An 8,348-nucleotide genomic window follows, 5' to 3' on the forward strand; every position below is an offset into this window, starting at 1 on the left:
GAAAGTACATAATCAACTTTAGTTTCCCAAAAGTGTAGATTTCAAAATGTTTTTTTTTTTAATTTTGTTTAGAAAAAATCACTCAAAAGTAATTATTGTCAAAGTTTAATTTTTATTTGATACATTTGTATTTAAAAAGGCTTTCAGAAATACACGTTTTTCAAACATACTGTCTGATAATCGATAAGATTTGGCTGTATTAATCATCGTAGCAAATGAAAATAATCTCTCCACTGGAGCCAAAGAAGGAATCAATGTATTGTATTTTTAAAAAACTTTTTTTATTGTAGGATATTTTTCTAGGCAAGATATCTGAGAGTCTGGATCTCTTATGCCCGGTTTCTTCACCGTCGGATAACTTTATCCTTAGGATAAACTCACTCTTCATCTCTTTCTAACCTAACTCTTAGAAAAAGATGAAGATTGAATTTAACCTAAGGATAAAGTTATCCAACAGTGAAGAAACCGGGCATTAGATAATGAAAGATCTAAAAACAAAAACGAAAATAAGAATCATAAAGCAAATGTAATAAATAAAATAATGAATAAGAACCATTACTTCTAAATCTCCCATTGGAACCCATGTTTGGGTACTCTGAGAATCGTCTTGATCTTTAAAGTCAAAAAATTCGTCTTCCTTGGATCGTGACGATGCAATCTGATTAGACAGCGTTGTTCGCAAAGAAAGAGAGAGCTCCTGTGCTACAATTCGCTTCAACAGATAGAGGATCCTCTCATGATGTCGGATATCGACTAAGCTAAACCACCTATTTTTAAATCTGGGCAGAGTAAGTGCTGCGATAACTGCCGTTTCTGAACGTTGACTTGAAAAATTGAATATATCCTCAAATCTTGATGTTACACTATTTAATAGTGAATCTACTAAAGGTTGACAATATATCCACTGTTCTCTCTGTAGATTTTCTAATTTCCGTTTTAATATAAGTAAAGTTGGTATCAAAATTCCATAAAACGTATTTTTTTCTCCTTGTAAAATATCTAATGCTTCTGAAACTGGTTTCGTGCACTTCAAGTGTTCTTGTATGTATTCAAACTCGCGGTCATTTAATGAATTTTTTAAACCTAGTTCCTTGAATAATTGCCTACATTTTTTTCTAATTTCCATAATTTGTTGTAATGCATTATAAAGAGAATTCCAACGAGTTTCTCCAGGTCTTGTTAATGTATGGCCTATATCTTTTTCTATAATTTCAGCTGATTTAGGTCTTTGAGCAACTTTCCATAGCTTATTGCATTTTCCTAATACTTGATTGTGAATGTTTAACAGCGCTGGGTTTTTATTTAAAGTCTTTTTGACGTCAGTTGAAGCGCAAAGATTTAACGTATGGCTGCCGCATCTAATGTGATTGGGAAGCTTTTCAGTCCATGTTTGAAGGCTTTTATCGCTTTCTGAAACGTGCGCTGCCGAATTGTCATCGCCTCCGCAATCGGCCGAACATATTCGCGTCGCGAATTATTCGTGCGCCACGCCAGCCGCTGATCACGAGCGCGCCAAGTGTCGCGCTCACTCGCAACGAGTGCGTTCACTCTAACTGTTGTATACTACAAACTCATTAAAGACTTTGTGAATCCGTTAAATCAAATGTCCGTTTTATCATTGCACCTCGGATCCCTGTCGGGGTCGACCCGGCATCTTACGCCAATTGGCGATCCGGAGTTACGCCCGGAAAGCAAATTCGCCAACAATTATAAAGAGAATTCCAACGAGTTTCTCCAGGTCTTGTTAATGTATGGCCTATAATTTCAGCTGATTTAGGTCTTTGAGCAGCTTTCCATAGTTTATTGCATTTTCCTAATACTTGATTGTGAATGTTTAACAGCGCTGGGTTTTCATTTAAAGTCTTTTGACTGAAGCGCAAAGATTTAACGTATGGCTGCCGCATCTAATGTGATTGGGAAGCTTTTCAGTCCATGTTTGAAGGCTTTCATCGCTTTCTGATGCAGAATCGCTCATACTTTCAGAATCACTCTTATTTTCTTCTTCTATCTTAAAGTCCAAAATATTCGTTTTAATGCCGTACATTTTAAATGCTTTAACGAAGTTCGTTAAAGCATTTAAAGCATTTTCCATTGTCTGTAACTGTTCCCCCGACTTTATTCCATGTGAGGCTGTATTTTAAGGGGGAATATACACCTAGAAGCGCGAAAAATGGCAATTTTTGTGAAGTTTTTAAAGGAAACCTATATAAATTATGGTATTGGTATTTTTTCTTTACATGAAAGTACACACTTTTAAGAATATTATTAATTTGAAATTATTTAAAATTAAAAAATATTCAATATTGGCGGAGTATTCTTGGGTTCTGTCGACTGCCGCAAAAAAAGGTCCTCCGCGGTGACCACGCCCATTTCATTTGTAATCATCAGAATAAAAAAAAACAAAAATATTATTAAAATTGACACTATAATTTAGTCTTTGACTTAGGGGTTTTTGAAAATATCGATTTTTGACCAAATGGCGGGCGTTTGAATTTAAAATAGCGATTTTTAGAGAAAAATTCGGGTTTATTTTGCCGATCAAAAAAAACTAAGTCACTTAAAAAAAATCCTACGACAAAGACTAGATAATTATGTATAGAATAACCACTAGAAATTTCAAATTGATCGGTTCAGTGGTTGCCGAGATATTTTGATCACCGATTTTTAAAACATCGCGGCGCGTACTCAACAAAGGGATGCCACTCTATCAGCTATAACTTTGTTATTTTTTCGAATTTTTACTTGAAATTTTCACCAGACATTCTTAAGACCTCAAGCTTTAAGAAAATGCAAAAATTAAAAAATCGATTTTTCGGACCCTGCTAGGTGTATATTCCCCCTTAAATGAATTTCTTCCACAATCTCTGCAATTTTATCAAATGAATGTGTACCTTTTATCCTTTGGCAAGCTAGAGCTGTTGATTTCCTTTCACATTCATTAGTGATCCAGCGGTTGTGACCGGACGGAGGGTTGGCCACGCCACGACTCAATTTTACTTCAGATTTATCACGGTCGCCACTCGGTTTTTTCTGTGCCTACCGAGAAAGATATAGAAAGATAAAAATGTGTGTCACTGACCCTTACGATGCCCTCGCCATTCCCTTCTCTGTTTCAGTACTCTGGACGAATCGCCGCTGGACTGCCGCTGGACCGTCGTGGGACTGCCGCTGTGCACCGCTGGACTGTCTCGTGACCTTCGCTGTACCGCCACGGGATCGTCGCCGATAACGCCGACAGGTAAGAGAGGTAGGTATTTCGGGATCGGGATCTTTCGTGTCGGAAATAAGTGTTCACTCGAGACGTTTCGGGTAAAATAATATTATATTTTCCTCTATTTCTCAGTACAACTAATGTTCCGCACGCGTAACCGCACTATGCGAGTTATTGATTCTACGTTCGCGTTGTAACAACGTATCAGCATTCAGCTAATTGTAGCGAGTTTTATGATTATTAATAATCTACGTTTCCCGAACACGTATACGCACCGCGTTGTTTAAACGTAGCCGAGGATATCGCACCGTGCGCGGGATTCCTGGTGGTTATCAGAACGATCGACACAAACGTCCGCACCGTATCGCTTCTGCCAGGAGACTCCTCGAGTGCTCGCCCTTCCTCCCGGTCGCTCGCGCTCGCTGTCACGCGTTCGCCAGATGGGATCACGTGCCCTTATTGTGCGCTTCCTATTCTCGTGCGCGTGTTCGCTCGTCGTTCGTCACAAACATGTTTTTGTGTCACTTACTTTCCTCTCCGGAAATTTTCCACACGTATCGGGTGTCCCGATGTTTGCCATTACAAATTCGCATACATATGTATTCGCTGACTCGCTTTACGCTCACGTTAATTAAACTTGACCGTTTTCGGTGTCGTGGCGTCTTCAAAGTCTCACTGGCTTAGAAGGCATCACGCTTATTACGGGGTTCTCCCCGTTGTTGCAAAGCCACACGCTCGTATAGCCCTTTCTCATTTTCTCGAAATTTCACGCTTGGAAATACACTGATTCGTTATCATGGGTGTGACGGGCGTGTGCCGCTGCACTTACAATACAAGTTTTATATCGATTGGATGGATCGTTCGCTAAGTAGCTTCGCGTGCCTTGGAGGATGATTTTGACCTTGGATTTGTACTCCCCTGGTCCCCTACATCTTTACCATGTTTTCGTTTTCGCGATTCGCTCACTGGCTCGCTAGTTCGCGGAGCGTTAGCCTGGCGTTATAGCTGACCTATTGGCGATGTTCGCCCTGTTCCCCTGAACACGGCTTTACCCTCAAGCATCGTCTCCGACGCACGGTTCGCTACTTATCGGGGCGCTGCCGCGCTGGTCGTACGTCGACGCCGACCTTATAGGGTCGTTCGGTGTGACCTGGTATACCCATTTCTAGAGTTTATTCCAGGAGAAGATCTCCGGGTTCCTACTTCCCTGGGCGTTGGTCGTACGTCATCGACCTCGGTATTTTCGGGTTCGCCAGGTGACATCGAACCTTCCCAGAGCCTTCGCGTTTGCGTATCACGCGCCGTTCGCTATTTCCGCGGGCAGTGACTCTAGGTGGGCGGCGCCTTGGTATTCGCGTTCTACGGACTTGCCCTAAGCCGATCATGCCCTTGGCTATCGCGTGGGATGTCCTGTTCGCTACTTTGCGGGGCAATGGTCCGCCGTTGACGGGAGTGGGTGCGCTCGCTTCGCCTTGACTTCCCGAGGCCATTGAGATTATTTGTCCTCGTAGAAGATGCTTAGTTTGCTACTTTGCGGGGCAATGGTGCTATCGGTATGGGAATGACTTTATCACGTCTACCAGGTGTCCCGGAGTCGATTTGCGTTGAGTAATCTCTGATCTCGCGTTTAACTTTTAAACTACGCGTGTAATCGTACAATTAGTCACGGAATCTTATTCTCCGGCTCGCGCTGAAGCTCTCTTCGAAAATGGTTTTTCACTCTTGGGAATCTGCTTCTTTGAGTCCCATGAGTGTGTTCGTAACCTCAAAGTGTCGCTTTAGTGTTTTATTTCGCAATTCTCTTATCATTAATCTCGCTCGCGTAATGGAGGGAATTAAAGGAGATCTTACTAGGAAATATATTTTTATTTCTATACAGTAAACAAAATAATTTTCCGGCCAACATGGCCGCTCAGTCTTATATGACTAGTTTGCGCTACGGCGCTGTAAGTCCTCTCTATCTGCGCAATATGGCGCTTAAATTACACCAAACAAAGTAAACTTCACAATATGGCGCTTAACCAAATGGAACAATGTTAACTGCGCAATATGGCGCTTAACCAAATAAAACAATGTAAACTGCGCAATATGGCGCTCCCTGACAGGGTCATGGCTCGTTGCCCTTAATCCATGGGTTTCGCGTAACTTCGCCGGTGATCGTCTCTAAGTTGTCGGCGCCATCTTGAGAATGCTCGCCTTCCTCCATGGTGATCCGCATGCAGAGTCTGGTCCAGTGTTACCAGATGATTCTCGTGACGACCCCCTGAACATATTTCGTTTTCCCCTAAAAATTCTCTAACAACTCCTACCAATTTCATACGTAGACATTATCGATGAATGGTGTTCAAAATGCGACATCTTCTGGTTTGTCTCTTGTACTAGCTACCGCGTTCAACATTACTTTTTTCCACCAAAGGTTATATTCAAGAGGAATTACCAAAATATATAATTGCGAACAAAAATTTATCATTTTCAGTTTTTTAAATAAATAATTCAAGTTCTCAAGCGATTATTTTAAGTGCAAAAAATTGCAGAATGCCAAAAACTCAAAGCACGAAAAAGTATTTACAAAAATACATAAAAAGTTGGGAGTTAGAATTAACCTTCAAAGGTAAATCTAACCTAATCTAATTAGACAAATAATTTACACAGAATAAAGTATAATATGTAAAGTATAATATATAATATAAATGTACGCACTTGAGAAGGACCGGAATCTCGGTTGAAACGCGTTGTGCTTGTTAAATAAATATTAGCCAGTTTGGTCGCAGCAAAGGATTTTTGTAATTAAAGTATAATATTTTGAATTCGCTGTAATTTTGGTTATATTATTAAGCCTGTTCTTTTCAGCTGAATTTCTTGCACGGTTCATCTTTTCTCTTTTTCTTTCCAACATGAAAAGAAAAAGAGGAAAGATGAACCGTGTAGAAGTTCAGCTGAAAAGAACAGGCCTATAGTTTCTTGAATGCTAATGTCTAATTGTAAGTCGCTTGTGTTTTTTTAACTGTATAGATTGGTTAAAACCATCTCCTAATGGAGATTCTTGCAAAGCGTTTTGTGCTTTTTGCAATACGATTCTGGCTGCGCACAAAAAGGGATTGATAGAACATGCTGCGTCGAAGAAACATGAGCAAAGCCTGAAAAATAGAAACAGCGTTGCACAGATACCGCCGATTGACAAGTTTGCGAAGATGACTCTGTCACAAAAACAAAAAATAGCAGAATTGAAAATTGCTGCTTATGTGGCACAGCATTCTTCCATTAAAGCCGTTGACCATCTCACTCTCGTGATTAAGGATCTTGACAAGGATTCTGAAGTTTTGCAAGACGTAAAGCTGCACCGAACGAAATGCACGGCTTTGATAAAAAATATTTTATCACCATGTATCGTGCAAGAGCTTCTCGAGGACCTCGGAAAAGCACACTATTCGTTGATTATCGACGAGTGTACAACAATCGACACGAAGAAGATCCAGTAATTATGCATAATAGCGACGTCCTCTCCAATGACCTTGACCTTGACATATGTTGTGAAGGTCACCCAACTGAGTGACCTTCAAAAAATTTTAGCCGTCGGTCATTGTTTATTAAAAAGTTATAAACAAAAAAAGTTTGAAAAATATAGCAGCTATTTTGAGTTTTGGAAGGCATAAACGACTAATATAAACGTCTTTTTTTTTAAGCAGAGAATACTTTATTTCGCGAAAAAGTCGCTGCTTTACCAAAACACAACATTTAAAGCAGTAAATTGTTGATAAATTGAAGTCTTTTTGTTAAAGCAGAGAATACTTTATTTTGCGAAAAAGTCGCTGCTTTACCAAAACACAACATTTAAAGCAGTAAATTGTTGATAAATTGAAGTCTTTTTGTTAAAGCAGAGAATACTTTATTTTGCGAAAAAGTCGCTGCTTTACCAAAACACAACATTTAAAGCAGTAAATCGTTGATCACTAACCTACATAGGTTAGTTGACGCGCTTTAAAAGTATTTAAGTGTTTAAAGCGCGTCAACTAACCTATATATGCACCTACATATGCTTTATTTTCCAAACTTTTTTGTTAATAACTTTTTAACGAATAGCGAGCGACGGCTAAAACCTTCTGAAGGTCACTCGGGGTCATGACCTTGACAACATATATCAAGGTCATTAAAATCGGTTTCAATTCACTGCATTAACAAAAAGACTTCAATTTATCAACAATTTACTGCTTTAAATGTTGTATTTTGGTAAAGCAGCGACTTTCTCGCGAAATAAAGTATTCTCTGCTTTAAAAAAAAGACGTTTATATTAGTCGTTTATGCCTTCCAAAACTCAAAATAGCTGCTATATTTTTCAAACTTTTTTGTTTATAACTTTTTAATAAACAATGACCGACGGCTAAAACCTTTTGAAGGTCACTCAGTAGGGTGACCTTCACAACATATGTCAAGGTCAAGGTCATCGGAGAGGACGTCGCTATTATGCATAATTACCGAAGATCCTGTGCCTCATGATCCGATATTTCAGTCAATCGAAGAAAAAGATTGTGTCGACTTTTTATCGTTTGGTTGAGATGACAGCAGGGACTTCCGATGCTATTGCCACAGCAATCTTGCAGCAACTGAAAAATGATAATTTAGAAATAGAAAAGCTCATAGGTCTAGGGGTTGATGGAGCCAGCGTGAATGTAGGTATACATCATTCAGTAACGACGATATTGCGGGACATCAATCCTGAGCTTATCGTGATTAAATGCATATGTCATTCGCTACATCTCGCAGCCAAGGAGGCTTGCAAAATTTTGACAAGGCACCTCGATTTTTTGGTCCGCGAAACACACACGTGGTTTTTTATCAGCACCAAACGCCAAATCGAATATGCGAAGATTTATCGTACTCTCGAGGATAAAGTACCTAAGAAAATCGTGAAACTGTCGAATATTCGTTGGTTGGTAAGGCTCCAAGCTGTTAATGTTATTCTCGATCAATGGGACGCACTTCAGTTACATTTTAAAATTACTGAAAGCAACAAGGAGCGATGCTATACGGCTTCTCAACTACACAGCATGTTCTCGACGCCCGAAAACAAGTTGTATTTGACTTTTTTCAATACTACGCTGCAAAGCATCATAGAGCTAAACCGATTGTTTCAATCTAA

Source organism: Temnothorax longispinosus, chromosome 8 (genome assembly GCF_030848805.1).
Source record: "Temnothorax longispinosus isolate EJ_2023e chromosome 8, Tlon_JGU_v1, whole genome shotgun sequence".
Taxonomy (NCBI): domain Eukaryota; kingdom Metazoa; phylum Arthropoda; class Insecta; order Hymenoptera; family Formicidae; genus Temnothorax; species Temnothorax longispinosus.